Raw genomic sequence first — 16,655 nt, forward strand, 5'->3', positions numbered from 1 at the left:
CTCCATCACTCCATCTCTCCATCTCCATCTCTCCATCACTCCATCTCTCCATCACTCCATCTCTCCATCTCTCCATCTCTCATCTCTCCATCTCTCTCTCTATCTCTCCATCTCTCCCTCTCTCCATCTCTCCATCTCTCCATCTCTCCATCACTCCATCTCTCCATCGCTCTGTGACTACAAGGCATAGGAGTGGGATTTGGCCATTTGATCCATTGTATCTACTGCAGCATCCAACCATGGCTGATCTATGTTCTACACTGGGGCCCCTGTGGTTGACCTTACCCATGCCCCTCGTGGTTGACCTTACCCATGCCCCTCGTGGTTGACTTTACCCATGCCCCTTGTGGTTGGTCAGCACTTCATGCCACTTATTCTGCGGTCCTTCCCAATTCCTTGCTGATTTTGATCCGGATACGACATTTATAGGGAACGCACTCATCGGATGATTTTGAACAAAAGCAGAGCCGTTAGTAATCACGGAGTAACACTGCCCCCTGGGAGTGGTTGCCTCCAATATTCACAACCCAGTCACTCCCAGGACAAATCAGTGGTTAATCCAGCGTACATCCACTCAACGTCTAGCTCAATGTTTACACATCGACCTTAAAACCCCTCAGATGTGGCCAACAGGAAACCCAGGGGAAAGGTACAACCAAGAAGCTTTTCTCTGTACCTCGCTCGCTACACGTGACAATAAACTGAACTGACCTTTGTACGCAGGGGCAAGTCTGTAGAGGACATTGCTCTAAGGTGAGAGGGATAAAGTTGAAAGGATTTGTGTGAGGCAAGTGTTTTACACAGAGTAGTGGTTGGGGCCAGGAACACTGCTGCCAGGGCTGGTGCTGGAGGCACATACCACAGTGGTGTTTAGATAGGCATATGGATATGCAGGGAATGGAGGGCTATGGATCACATACAGACTTGGTTTGGCATCATGCTTGGCACTAACTTTGTGGGCCGAAGGGCCTGTTCCTGTGCTGTACTGTTCCATATTCTATGTATATGGAACGAGCTGCTGGAGGAAACTGTAGAAGTTGCTGCAATGATGATTTGGACAGATATCATGAATGGATAGGAAGATATGGGCCAAATGCAGGCAAATGAGACTAGCCCAGTCATCATGGGCAAGGTGGGCCGAAGGGCCTCTTCCCGTGCTTTATGGCATTGTGACTAGTTAGTGCCACAGCTAGGCTGAGCTGAGCTGGGTTGAAGGGCTGATTGATGCTCGGGAGTCCATGCTTGTTAGAGATGTTACCCATGGTGCGATGGGGTACCACCCCTGTCTCAGTCACCAGGGACAGATTCCCGATGCCACCTCAGGCTGCAGCTGAGGCCCGCTCCCCTGAGAGGGTAGCAAAACAATACTCTGCACATCTGCACTTCTCTTCTGAGGCTGGTAGCTGTTCATTAGGCACAGAAACGGTGTCTGTAATCATCAGTAATTGTTATTTGGAATCTCTTCCCATTCCAGAAGTGTTTTGCTGGATGTAGAACTCAGTTCAGTTTAGTTTATTGTCACGTGTACCGAGGTACAGTGAAAAACTTTTGTTGCGTGCTAACCAGTCAGTGTAAAGACAATACATGATTACAATCGAGCCGTCCACAGTGTACAGATACAGGATAAAGGGAATAACATGAATAATGTTTAATGCAAGATAAAACCAGTAATGTCCGATCAAAGACAGTCCAATAAGAGGGAGTATGTGGAAAGTGCAAGTGACTCAGTGGGTCAGGCAGCAGAGAGCGGAGAACATGGAACTCCCGCCCGTGTTTGCTCCATTCTCTGGCACGTCAGAGGTTGCGGGGAGAAGTTGATAAAGTTATTGAGGTGTAGATAGGGTAGACAGTCAGAACCTTTCCCCAGGATAGAAATGCCCAACAATAGAGGGCACAGCTTGAAGGAGGTGTGCGGGGTAAACATTTATACACAGAGGGTGGTTGGGGCTGGAACTTGCTTCCAGGGGTGGGGGTGGAGGCAGATACGATAGTGGTGTTTAAGAGACTTTCAGATAAGCGCCTGGATATGCAGGGAATGGAGGGATATGGATCACGTGCAGGAGGGTAATAATAATAATAATAATAATAATCTTTATTTATATAGGGTAAGTGTAGGTTTGCTGATGATACAAAAGTGAGTGGTTTTGCAGATGGTGAAGATGGTTGTGAACGATTTCAACAGGATCTGGATCGATTGCCCAGGTGGGCGGAGGAATGGTTGATGGAATGGTCGAACAAGGACAGGACCTACACAGTGAATGGTCGGCCTCTGGGGAGTGTTGTAGAGCAGAGGGATCTAGGAGTACAGGTGCATGGTTCCTTGAAGGTCGAGTCGCAGATAGATAAGGTGGTCAAAAAGGCTTTTGGCACATGGGCCTTCATCAGTCAGTATTGAGTCTAGAAGTTGGGAGGTCATGTTTCAGTTGTGTAAGATGTTTGTGAGACCACATGTAGAATATTGTGTTCAGTTTTGGGAACCATGTTATAGGAAAGATGTTGTTAAGCAAGAAAGGGTTCAGAAAAGATTTACGAGGATGTTGCCGGGACTCGAGGGCCTGAGCTATAGGGAGAGGTTGAGTAGGTGGGGAATCTATTCCTTGGAGCGCAGGAGGATGAGGGGTGATCTTATAGAGGTGTATAAAATCATGAGAGGAATAGATCGGGTGGATGCACAGAGTCTCTTGCCCAGAGCAGGGGAATCGAGGACCAGAGGACATAGGTTCAAGGTGAAGGGGAAAAGATTTAATAGGAATCTGAGGGGTAACATTTTCACACAAAGGGTGGTGGGTGTATGGAACAAGCTGCCGGAGGAGGTAGTTGAAGCTGGGACTATCCCAACGTTTAATAAACAGTTAGACAGGTACATGGATTTCAAGGTCGGTTTATTGTCACATTAAGGTACGGTGAAGTTGGAGTTACTATACAGCCGTACTAAGTGAAAAGCAACAAGACACACAGCAACATAAAGGTTAACATAAACATCCACCACAGTGGATTCCACATTCCTCTCTGTGACGGAAGGCAATAAAGTTCAATCTTCTTCCTCTTGTTCTCCCGCTGTCGGGGCAGTCGAACCATCCCCAGCCGGGGTGATCTAAGCCCCCGCAGCCGGCAGTCGAAACTCCTGCGTCGGGGAGATCGAAACTCCTGCGTCGGGGCGGTTGAAACTCCCACCGCAGCATGGAGCTACCGAGTCGGCCTCTTCTTACCGGAGACCGCGGGCTTCACGGCGTGAAAGTCCACAGGCCCCGCGGTTGGAGCGCTGATCCCCAGCAAAGGGATCGCAAACTCCGCGATGTTAAAGTCCCGGAAGATTCCCGCGGCTTGGAACGTCGCGTCGATCTCCAGGAAAGGTCGTCAACTCCATGATGTTTGGCCGCAGTGGGGACCGAGATACGATACGGAAAAAAATGCATCTCCATCGAAATAACAGATTGGAAAAATCCCCCCCCCCCCCCCCCCCCAAATAACAAAAAGAAGAAAGGACGGACAGACTGTTAACGAGGCAGCCACTGTTGGCGGCACTACCCGGGTGTGACAGGTTTGGAGCGATATGGACTACTAGTGTAGCTGGTACATGTTGGCTGGTGTGGGCAAGTAGGGTCGAAAGGCCTGTTTCCACACTGTTTCACTATGACTTTATGACTCTAGGGCATCATGTTCAACACAAGCATTGTGGGCTGAAGGGCCTGTTCTTGCACTGCACTATTCTATGTTCTATGACGGCAAGTCCCTGAATAGCATTGATATAGGGAGAGATCTTGGGGTCCAAGTCCATACAGAAAGCAAATGGCATGTTGGCCTTCATAACACGAGGAGTTGAGTACAGGAGCAAAGAGGGCCTCCTGCAGTTGTACAGGGTGCTAGTGACACCACACCTGGAGTATAGTGTGCATTCTGGTCACTCCATTACAGGAAGGATGGGTGACTTTGGAGAGGGAGCAGAGGAGATTTAGCAGAACGATGCCTGGATCAGACAGTCACAGCTACAGGGAGAGGTTGGACAAACATTGGATTACATTCTCTGGAATGCCAGAGTTTGAGGAGAGACTTGATAGAAATATATAAAATATGTGAGGCTTGGATGGGGTAGATGGTCTCTCGGGTGGGAATATCAAATACCGAGGCCACAGATTGAAGGTGAGGGTAGCAAAGTTGAAAGGAGATGAGAGAGGCAATTGTTTACACAGAGGGTGGGTCCTGGAACCTGCTGCCAGGGGTGGTGGTGGACACGTACAAAGGTGGCACATGGATATGTAGGGAATGGGGAGATATGGATCACGTGTAGGCTGCTTCCTGGGATGTCAGGACTTTCATATGAAGAAAGACTGGATAGACTCGGCTTGTACTCGCTAGAATTTAGAAAATTGAGGGGGGATCTTATAGAAACTTACAAAATTCTTAAGGGGTTGGACAGGCTAGATGCAGGAAGATTGTTCCCGATGTTTGGGAAGTCCAGAACAAGGGGTCACAGTTTAAGGATAAGGGGGAAATCTTTTAGGATCCAGATGAGGAAAACATTTTTCACACAGAGAGTGGTGAATCTGTGGAATTCTCTGCCACAGAAGGTAGTTGAAGCCACAGTTCATTGGCTATATTTAAGAGGGTTAGATGTGGCCCTTGTGGCTAAAAGGATCAGGGGGTATGGAGAGAAGGCAGATACAGGATACTGAGTTGGATGATCAGCCATGATCATATTGAATGGCGGTGCAGGCTCGAAGGGCCGAATGGCCTACTCCTGCACTTAATTTCTATGTTTCTATGCTAAGTGATGGTCTTGGATCATGTTTGGCACGTACATTGCGGGCCGAAAGGCCTGTTCCTGTACTGTACTGTGCTCGAAGGGCCGAATGGCCTACTCCTTCACCTATTGTCTATTGTATGCTCTATATGTCTCGGGCTCAGTAGGAATGGACAACAACTGACATCAATGTCTTCAGAATGTCTGAAGAAGGGTCTCGACCTGAAATGCCACCTATTCTTGTCTCCAGAGATGCTGCCTGACTCACTGTGTTACTCCAGCACTTTTGCCTCTCCTCGGTTTAAACCAGCATTGTTGCAGCGGTAGAGTTGCTGCCTTCCAGACCAGAGACCCAGGTCCCTGGTTCAATCCTGACTACGGGTGCTGTCTGTACGGAGTTTGTATGTTCTCCCCGTGACCTGCGTGGGTTAATTGGCTCTGCATAAATGTAAATAGTCCCTACTGCGTGTAGGATAGTGTTAATGTGCGGGGATCGCTGGTTGGCGCCGACATGATGGGCCGAAGGGCCTGTTTCTGCACTGGATCTCTAAACTAATCTGCAGTTCCTTCCTACACATGTTGAGAATCAATTTTTAAATAAAGTTTGAGAAGGTGGCTCCGTTGGCCAGTGTGGTTTTGGTGACAGGATGAGTTTATTCCCAACCTTGCTCCGCTGGGACCCACTGCGATGATCCCCGTTCATGAGATACTCCCAGAGATGCTGCCAGAGTTCACAACAACTCTTCCTCTTGCACAATATTTTGCCTTGTTCTGCATCACTGGCCACACATAAACGCATCAGGCAAAAAAAATTGTTGTTGCCGCACTTGCCTGAGAATGAGTCATCGTGTGTCCCCGGTAACCCTGACGTGCTCCGTGTCACTGGGCAGGGGGGCAACACGCGTGTGGAGAACATACAAGGGCACCATGTATGTTCAGCACCGCCATGCTGCCAGATCCCTACAGCACCAGTAGATAGACACCAACTTCATAGACAACAGTAGAACAACCAATATACTCTATCTGTACATTGTGAACGCCTCGATTGTAATCATGCATTGTCTTTCCACTGACTGGGTAGAATACAACAGAAGCTTTTCACTGTGTGTGACAATACACAAAAACGACACTAAGTTTTAAACGGTGCAGGTAGACAAAAATGCTGGAGCAACTCAGAGGGTGCAGCAGCATCCATGGAGCGAAGGAAATAGGCAACGTTTCGGGCCGAAACCCTTCTTTAGATGGTTTAAACGGTGCAGTGCAGGAGGAAGTCGTTGTGCTGGTTCCCAACATTTCACCCCACAGTTTCACAATGATTTAGTTTTGTTATGTTTAGAGATACAGCACGGAAACAGGCCCTTCAGCCCACCGAGTCCACACCAGTGATCACCCGTACACTAGCACTACTGTACACACGCTAGGGACAATTTACATTTATATCAAGCCAATGAACCTACAAACCTGCACGTCTTTGGAGTGTTGGAGGAAACCAGAGCACCCGGAGAAAACCCATGTGGTCACAGGGAGAACGAACAAACTGCATACAGACATCACCCAAAGTCAGGATGGAACCCGGGTCTCTGGTACTGTGAGACAGCAGCACTACCCGCTGCACCACCGAGCCGCTTAAAAGCAATTCCCAGTAGTTTGATAGCAATATGAGCAAGAAACATTATGGCAAACATGCCAGGATTTTGTTTAACAATAAGATTTTCATATTTACCCATCAGATGCAGCTGGAGTTAAAACTAGGAAGTGTTGCCCGCGGTGAAATGAAGCTATAAAATCGAATCTAATTGAAGATATAAAATATATCCTCACAACGCAAGAGTGTATGAACGGTATTAAATGTTCTGCAGAAGTGTTGCAATTTCAGATGTTCAATTTCCTCGTACAACCTTGTCCGCCCATCTGAAGAAGGGTCCCGACTTGAAAGGTCACCTATCCATGTTCTCCACAGATGCTGCCTGACCCGCTGAGTTACTCCAGCACTTTGTCTATCTATGGTATAAACCAGCATCTGCAGCGATAGAGCTGCGGCCTAGAGACCCGGGTTTGATCCTGACCATGGATGCTGTCTACCTCATTGGAGACCATCGGACTATCTTTGATTGGATGTTACTGGATGTTATCTTGCACAAAACACTTTTCACATTATTCCTTTATCCTGTATCTGTACACTGTGGACGGCTCGATTGTAATCATGTGTTGCCTTTCCGCTGACTGGTTAGCCGCAACAAAAGCTTTTCACTGTACCTCGATACACATGACAATAAACGCAAGTCCAACCACCTCTACCTCTCATTAGCAGTCTCTGGTGTGTCTATGTATTGCTCACTCCCCTAGTTAATCCTCACAGAAATGTCACTTTAAATGTCATCTTTCTTTAAGTAAGGACCAATTTCCTAATGTTCATTGGCTCCATCTTTCCAGGCAATGCCTTCCACAACATTTCGTGGGACATAAAGCCCGAGACTGCTTGGACTACACCAGCACTCCTGTGTCCCTCCATCATTCAGTAAACTCTGCATCCGAATATTATTGTCCTGATTCGTCACCAACGCTCAAAGATTAATAAACATTTCACAGACAGGTTCACTGCAGACTCTCGGGAGTAATATCACCAAATTAAAAATAACACATGAGTTAAGACTGTGAAGAATCATTTGGGAGCGGCAAGTTGATCAAGTGTGCAAGTTAATTTAAGCCGCTGACAAGTCACTAATATTACAGACTTATATCAATGTCTCATCTAGAAAGCACTTCCATAATATGCATGTCCATAGAAAATTCATGTTTAGGGGACTATTACTTGGTGTTTTTCATTACTCAATCATGATCCAACATAAACTATCTACAACAAACTGAATGCAGGAAAAATCTCCAACCATCAATTAAAATAATCAGCAGGCAGATGATATCAGGTCATAGAACAGCACAAGAACAGGCCCTTCAGCCCACAATGTGCCAAACATGATCCCATGCTTATCTGCCTGCACGTGATCCAGATCCCTCCATTCCCTGCATATCCATGTGCCTATCCCAAAGTCAATCTGGCAAACACCACTATCGTATCTGCCTCCACCCCTGGCAGCGTGTTCCACGCACCCACCACTACATGTGTAACAAAAGTTTCCCCTCTCACCTTAAACCTACGCCCTCTAGTGTTGGACATTTTCACCCTAGAAAAAAAGGTTCTGACTGTCTACCCTATCTATGCCTCTCTTCATTTTTATCGTCCCTCCGCAATCTGCAGCGTTCCAGAGAAAATAATCTCTGTTAAAATCTGCCCAACCTTCTCCCTGTAGCTGAAACCCTCTAATCCCGGCATCATTCTGATAAACTTCCTCTGCACTGTCTCCAAAGCTCCCACATCCCCCCTGTAACGGGGCGATTAGAACTGCACGCAATACTCCAAATGCGGCATGACCAAAGTCCTATAGAGTTGCATCATGACTTCCTGACTCTCATATTCAAAGCCCCTAGCAATGAAGGCAAGCATATAGTATGTCATCCTGACCCCCCCAACTACACATGCTGTCATTGGATTCCATTGTACACCACTGTAAGTAAGGTCACCCCTCATCCTCCTGCCTCCAATGTATGGTCCTGTCTCTGACTCACACCCCATGTTGAGTGGCCATGGTCAGCTGGGACATTGTTTATTCTCACCTGTACAGAGGTACAGTGAAAAGCTTTTGTTGCACGCTAACCCGCCTGAGGAAGAGTCTCCACCCAAACATCACCCTGTGGCGGCTCCCTCCGCCTGCCACTCCACCTGTCCTCCCGCCGGTCCCTCGACCTGTCCCTCGACCTGTGCCTCCGCCATCCCCTCGATCGGGTGACTTCCGCACGCGGGCCGGCGGGGTCGTGCGCCCGCAGGTGCGTTTACGTGCCTCGGGTTCTGGGGGGGGGGGGGGAGTCCTGTGGCGGCTCCCAAGGGTCGGGCCATCCTAACTGTCAAACCCCTCAGCACGGGAATGGTTCAGCCCAGAGGCGGCCCTTAACCAGAGGGTTTTAAGGCAAGGGGTTTGGGTGCCATCTTTCTCTTGTGGACTTCCCTACAAGTGGAAGGATAAATAAAGGTGCCTAAAAAAAGCTCCTTGCCTCCCACAAATACTCTGGCTCCTGGCTCCAGCTTTTTTGTTCATTTCGGGACCTATGCATCCACACAACCCATTCGAGGGACAAACGTTTTCTCTCCAGAGTCAATCAATGCTGAGGGCCTGGAACCCGCTGAGTTACTCCAGCATGCGGACTCTGGGTGAAAACGTCCCACCTATCCATGATACATTCCCACAGCACAGCTGCCTGACCCGCTGAGTTACTCCAGCACTCTGTGAAACGTCACCTATCCATGTTCTCAGATCCACAGTTATGCTGCCTGAAACCCTATCCTGAGTTACTGCCTGACCCGCTGAGCATTTTCGGGTCTACCCTCTCTGTGAAACACTTGCCTGTGGTTTGCCCAGTGACTCTGCCAAAGGGCTTGATGACAGAATGTTGATCCTGGCTCACTGTTCCCGTTGTTAGCAGTAGGACCCCAACCCACAGACCAGGGTGGGTCGGCTACACACTGGCCTTCATCAGTCACAGTAATGAGCAGGGAAGTCGGGACGTACAGGAAGGAACTGCAGATGCTGGTTTACACCGAGTGCTGGAGTAATTCAGCGGGCCAGGCAGCATCTCTGGAGAGAAGTAATGGGTGACGTTTCAGGCTGTGATCCTTTTGCTGAACACCTCCTCTTGCCTGGGCCTACACGATCTCCTGGTTACTAAACACTAACTCCCTTTCCCATTCCCACACTGACCCTTCTGTCCTGGGCCTCCTCCACTGCCAGAGCGAGGCCCACTGCAAATGGGCCTTGAGGTAACAACACTTGGGCAGCTCACACCCCAGTGGTATGAACATTGACCTCTCTAACTTCAAGTAACCCTGGCTTCCCCTCTCTCTCTGTCCCAACCCCACCCTAGTTCCAAGACTAGTTGCACTATCCCTCTGATTCATTTTACACTTGAACGCCTCTTTGTCACTTTCCCCTCATCTAACAATGAACCATTCTGCATTTACTTATTATCATCTGCTTTTGTCTGTCATTTTCACACCTTACCCTTCCATATCTTTAGACTCCCTCTCCCCTGACTCCCAGTCTGAAGAAGGGTCTTGACCCAAAACGTCACCCATTCCTTCTCTCCAGAGATGCAGCTTGTCCTGCCTGCAGGTTGGGATGTCAAGTCACAGGTGATGTACAGATAAATGTTGGTGAGACCACATTTGGAGTATGATGGTCAGTTGCGGTCACTCTACTACAGGAAGGACGTTGTTAAGCTGGAAAGAGCACAAGAGATTAACGAGGATGCTGTCAGGATTCGAGTGATTTCACACAGAGGGTGGTGGGTGCATGGAACAAGCTGCTGGAGGAGGTAGTTGAGGCAGGGACTATCGCAACGTTTAAGAAACATTTAGACAGGTACATGGATAGGACATGTTTAGAGGGATCAGGGCCAAACATAGGTGGGTGGCACTATTGTAGATTGGGGTATGTTGGCCAGTGTGGGTGTTACGGCCACCAAAATCATATACCTCAAAGGCCAATAGCATAATACAGAACCAGGTTCAAATGGAAAAATTATTTATTTTTCACTAACAAAAGAAGAACTAAACCTGAATCAAACAGACAAAAAGGGGTTGGATGGGCTGGCAAACAAAAGATAAAGGGTGCTCTGGCCAGCCACTCAATGGACTGTCAGACCAGAGACTCTAAACCTGCCTCAGTGTGAAAATATACCTGAAACAAAACCACGAAAACAATAATGCCAGTCCCATCCTTCCCAAGCAAACTAAGCTAATACAGAATGAAGAGTTACATAAAGAAAACTATGCAATGAATCAAACAAACTAAACCAACACCAGACTGCTGTCACCAGTCTGAGGGGGAAGGGAGAGACAGAGAGGGGGACTGCCAGTCACATGGTCTTTTTAAGCTGAGGCTCCGTCATCAGGCTCACGTGATGCAGCTTGGGCCAGGAGCCTCCAATCAGGTACAGGAGCAGCCAGGCAGCAGGACGTACTAATGGTAATCAGAGAAACAGGTTAGTACATAATTAACACCAGCAGAGGGAACGCATAACAGTGGGCAAGTTGGGCCAAAGGGCCTGTTTCCAAACTGTATCACTCAAGGATTCTGTGATAATTAGCATGCCAAGGGTCATAGGTTCATGTTTTAGGGGCAGAATTAGGCCATTCGTTCAATCATGGCTGATCTATCTCTCCCTCCTAATCCCATTCTCCTGCCTTCCCCCCTTAACCCCTGACACCCGTACAAATCAAATATCTGTCATATCTGACTTAGCCTCCACAGCCATCTGTGGTAATCAATTCCACAGATTCCCCGCCCTCTGACTACAGAAATCCCTCCTCATCTCCTTCCTAGAGTTATCTCTGCCTCACTCAGGAGTTTTGTCACTGAGCAGGTCGCGCTCAGTGCTGGTGAACGTCCTGTGGATGTCCCTTTAAAGTTGCATTGGAGCAGTGTTCGTCTCTCACTGGGGGTCCATTGTGTGTCACCAGCATCAAAGGGAGCTTTGTTTACATCTGTTGTGACAGATGGAAGTGAGCAAAGTCTTGGAGCAATGCTGCAGCAATCATGCTGGAGTAAGCGTGGTGTTGTGATGTGAACAATGGCCGTGACGTCAGTGCCCTCTGCCCCTTGTTTACATGCCGGTGAACACCCTGCGCTTGCCCAGCGACTGGGGACAGGGACCATGCACCATCGTGACGTGCCAATGAGCCAAGAGCTGACCATCTCCCCAAAGTGCCCCTCCACCCCCTTCTCCGCGGGCAGCGAGTGCCAGGGTCTGGGACCCACCGGCCACTCCAGGGAGACTCTCACGGGCACCGCTCCCCCAAGGCACGGAGGCGCAGCGGGTAGAGCCGCTACTTCACAGCACCAGAGACCCGGGCTCGATCCTGACTACGGGTACGGTCAATAGACAATAGACAATAGGTGCAGGAGGAGGCCATTCGGCCCTTCGAACCAGCAATGTGATCATGGCTGATCATCCCCAATCAGTATCTCGTTCCTGCCTTCTCCCATATCCCCTGACTCCGCTATTTTTAAGAGCCCTATCTAGCTCTCTCTTGAAAGCATCCAGAGAACCGGCCTCCACCGCCCTCTGAGGCAGAGAATTCCACAGACTCACCACTCTCTGTGTGAAAAAGTGTTTCCTCATCTCCGTTCTAAACGGTTCACTCCTTATTCTAAAATGGGGCCCCTGGTTCTGGACTCACCCAACATCGGGAACATGTTTCGTGCCTCTAGCGTGTCCAAACCCTCAACAATCTTATATGTTTCAATGAGAACCCCTCTCATCCTTCTAAACTCCAGAGTGTACAAGCCCAGCTGCTCCATTCTCTCAGCATATGACAGTCCCGCCATCCCGGGAATTAACCTTGTAAACCTACGCTGCACTCCCTCAATAGCAAGAATGTCCTTCCTCAAATTAGGGGACCAAAACTGCACACAATACTCCAGGTGTGGTCTCACTAGGGCCCTGTACAACTGCAGAAGGATCTCTTTGCTCCTATATTCGATTCCTCCCACATTCCAAAGACGTGCGGGTTTATATGTTAAATAGTTTCTGTAAATACTCCAGACAGTGTGTACGACAGTGTTAGTGTATGGGGATCACTGGTCAGCACAGACTCGGTGGGACGAAGAGTCTGTTTTTTGCGCTGTATATCTAAACTAAACTAAACTCATACCCAGTTTCCTTACCCATGAAGGCAGGCATGGGCCTGAACCTACAGTCCTAGTCGACGTTTCTGGTCAAGTTATAATTCTTCTATAGAGAACGTTTAGTTTAGTTTAGTTTAGTTATACAGTGTGGAAACAGGCCCTTCGGCCCACCGAGCCCACCCTGACCAACAGTCACCCACACACTAGTTCTATCCTACACACACTAGGGACAATTAACCTACAATCCTGTATGTCTTTGGAATGTTTGAGGAAACCAGAGCACCTGGGGAAAACCCATGCGGGAGAACGTGCAAACTCCGTACAGATAGAACCCAGGTCTCTGGCGCCGTGAGGCAGCAACTCTACCCTGCTGTTGTAAATATGGTCGGGAAGTGGGGATAGAATGGGGCTAGCACGGGGGCTGAATGGGCCTGGCCATGTGCTGTGAAGCTCTAATACGTCTCTGGAAAACCGAGTTGGGCCGAAGGGCCTGTTTCCATGCTGCATGACTGTGTGTGTCTCTGTGACTCTGTGACTGTGTCTGTGTGTCTGTGTGTCTCTGTGACTGTGACTCTGTGTCTCTGTGACTGTCTCTATGTCTCTGTGTCTCTGTGTCTCTGTGACTGTGACTGTGTCTCTGTGTCTCTGTGACTCTGTGACTCTGTGTCTCTGTGTCTCTGTGACTCTGTGACTGTGACTGTGTCTCTGTGTCTCTGTGTCTCTGTGTCTCTGTGACTCTGTGTCTCTGTGACTCTGTGACTCTGTGACTGTTATCGGTGACTATATGAGGTCACCTGGTGAGGATCAGAGTGAGGAGGTGGTGATGGTGTGGTGGTCATTGGACAATGTACTACCTGAGAGCAGTAACCGATGCAAGGAAGGTGAGATGGGGGTAGAGGAGTGAATCTCTCACTCCTGTAGTCTGGTGTGGAAGACAAACTCAGTTGATGCCACTCACTGCCTCTAATCCTGGCAGTTTCCAAAGCCATCGTAATCCACGTTCTAATCCAATATTGCTGATCTGAGCAAGAGTGAAGACTCTGATCAACATCTGCTCACGATCCACACAAGGCTGCCCATACCTGATCTCACTGTAGTGGCCATGCTAATGCACACAATAATCCACTCTTATCATCCACTTACGTCTTTAGACAATAAAGAGTCTAAACTGTATAAAACCTGCTTCAAAATGTGTTTGCCACTTACTGGGAACAGCTAAATCTATAATGTGTGTGTGTGTGTGTGTATATACACGCATGTGTGTGTGTGCGTGTGTGTGTGTGTGTGTGTGTGTGTATGTGTGTGTGTGTGTATCATATGTGTGTGTATATGTGTGTGTGTGTGTGTGTGTGTATATATATGTGTGTGTGTGTGTGTGTGTGTGTGTGTGTACGTGTGTGTGTGTATACGTGGGTGTGTGTACATGTGTGTGTGTATAGGTGTGTGTGTGCATACGTGTGTGTATACGTGTGCGTATAGGTGTGTGTATACACGTGTGTATACACGTGTGTGTATACGTGTGTGTATACGTGTGCGTATAGGTGTGTGTATATACGTGTGTATATACGTGTGTATATACGTGTGTGTATACGTGTGTGTGTGTGTGTGCAAGTAAGAATATCACTGTTCTATCTGGGACACACGACAATATAACACTCTTGATCCTTGGTCCCTTCTACAAATCATCGCGTTGCAGTCACACAGCACGGAAACAGGCCCTTCGGCCCAACTCGCCCATGCCAACCAACATGCCCCATCTACACTATCCCCACCTGCCCACGTTTGACCCATATCCCTCTAAACCTGTCCAAATGTCTTTTAAATGGTCTGATAATCCCAGCCACATCTACCTCCTCCGGCAGCTTGTTCCATACATCCATCCAAAAGTTTCCCCTCAGGTTCCTATTTCATTTTTGCCCTCTCACCTTAAACCCATGTCCACTGGTTCTTGATCCCCTGCTCTGGGTAAAGGACACATTAATGCTGACATTAGTGGGTGTGTTTCAGACGGAACGTTGCCTACATTAGTGCCGCTTACTGCAGTGTAAACAAGCAGCTACTCACAATGGAGAGTGTGGGCATATCTGGCATTGTCACAGGGAGGTGATGCTTACTGCATGTGTTGCTGTGCCCATCATTATACACTCACACCTGCTGTCTGACAGATGGGCTACTTCTTTCTGCCATCGCTCTAATGAGCACACACCCCTCCTGCTGCTGCTGGACACGTACCTTGTTGTTTACCATCTCCGGCTCCCAGCCTCAATGTACCCGCTCAAGTGGAAACAATCGTAGAGTCACACACAGCACAGGAACAGGCCAACCCATTCACCCCGACCAACATGCCCCATCTACACTAGTCCCACCCCGACCAACACGCCCCATTTACACTAGTCCCATCCCGACCAACATGCCCCATCTACATTAATCCCACCCCGACCAACATGCCCCATCTACACTAGTCCCACCCCCGACCAACATGCCCCATCTACACTAGTCCCACCCCGACCAACATACCCCATCTACACTAGTCCCACCCGACCAACATGCCCCATCTACACTAGTCCCACCCCGACCAACATGCCCCATCTACACTAGTCCCACCCCGACCAACATGCCCCCATCTACACTAGTCCCACCCCGACCAACATGCCCCATCTACACTAGTCCCACCCCGACCAACATGCCCCATCTACACTAGTCCCACCCCGACCAACATGCCCCATCTACACTAGTCCCACCCCGACCAACATGCCCCATCTACGCTAGTCCCACCCCGACCAACACGCCCCATCTACACTAGTCCCACCCCGACCAACATGTCCCATCTACACTAGTCCCATCCCGACCAACATGCCCCATCTACACTAATCCCACCCCGACCAACATGCCCCATCTACACTAGTCCCACCCTGACCAACATGCCCCATCTACACTAGTCCCACCCTGACCAACATGCCCCATCTACACTAGTCCCACCCCGACCAACATGCCCCATCTACACTGGTCCCACCCCGACCAACATGCCCCATCTACACTAATCCCACCCCGACCAACATGCCCCATCTACACTAGTCCCACCCCAACCAACATGCCCCATCTACACTAGTTCCACCCCGACCAACATGCCCCATCCACACTAGCCCCACCCCGACCAACATGCCCCATCTACACTAGTCCCACCCCGACCAACATGCCCCATCTACACTAGTCCCACCCCGACCAACATGCCCCATCTACACTAGTCCCACCCCGACCAACATGCCCCATCTACACTAGTCCCACTCCGACCAACATGCCCCATCTACACTAGTTCCCACCCGACCAACATGCCCCATCTACACTAGTCCCACCCCGACCAACATGCCCCATCTACACTAGTCTCACCCCGACCACCATGCCCCATCTACACTAGTCCCACCCCGACCAACATGCCCCATCTACACTAGTCCCACCCCGACCAACATGCCCCAATCTACACTAGTCCCACCCCGACCAACATGCCCCATCTACACTAGTCCCCACCCGACCAACATGCCCCATCTACACTAGTCCCACCCCGATCAACATGCCCCATCTACACTAGTCCCACCCCGACCAACATGCCCCATCTACACTAGTCCCACCCCGACCACCATGCCCCATCTACACTAGTCCCACCCCGACCAACATGCCCCATCTACACTAGTCCCACCCCGACCAACATGCCCCATCTACACTAGTCCCACCCCGACCAACACGCCCCATCTACACTAGTCCCACTCCGACCAACATGCCCCATCTACACTAGTCCCACCCCGACCAACATGCCCCATCTACACTAGTCCCACCCCGACCAACATGCCCCATCTACACTAGTCTCACCCCGACCACCATGCCCCATCTACACTAGTCCCACCCCGACCAACATGCCCCATCTACACTAGTCCCACCCCGACCAACATGCCCCATCTACACTAGTCCCACCCCAACCCAACATGCCCCATCTACACTAGTCCCACCCCGACCAACATGCCCCATCTACACTAGTCCCACCCCGACCAACATGCCCCATCTACACTAGTCCCACCCCGACCAACATGCCCCATCTACACTAGTCCCACCCCGACCAACATGCCCCATCTACACTAGTTCCCACCCCGACCTACATGCCCCATCTACACTAGTCCCACCCC

General features: G+C 49.6%; 1 protein-coding gene across 1 annotated transcript in view; it reads left to right on the forward strand.

Moving 5' to 3' along the window:
- LOC129716291 (proteolipid protein DM beta) overlaps window positions 1-16,655 on the forward strand; it is a 113,345-nt gene that overhangs the window by 23,497 nt on the left and 73,193 nt on the right. The gene's annotated exons all lie outside the window — the stretch shown is intronic.

The sequence above is a fragment of the Leucoraja erinacea genome, unplaced genomic scaffold (assembly GCF_028641065.1).
Source record: "Leucoraja erinacea ecotype New England unplaced genomic scaffold, Leri_hhj_1 Leri_203S, whole genome shotgun sequence".
In the NCBI taxonomy this organism is placed as follows: domain Eukaryota; kingdom Metazoa; phylum Chordata; class Chondrichthyes; order Rajiformes; family Rajidae; genus Leucoraja; species Leucoraja erinaceus.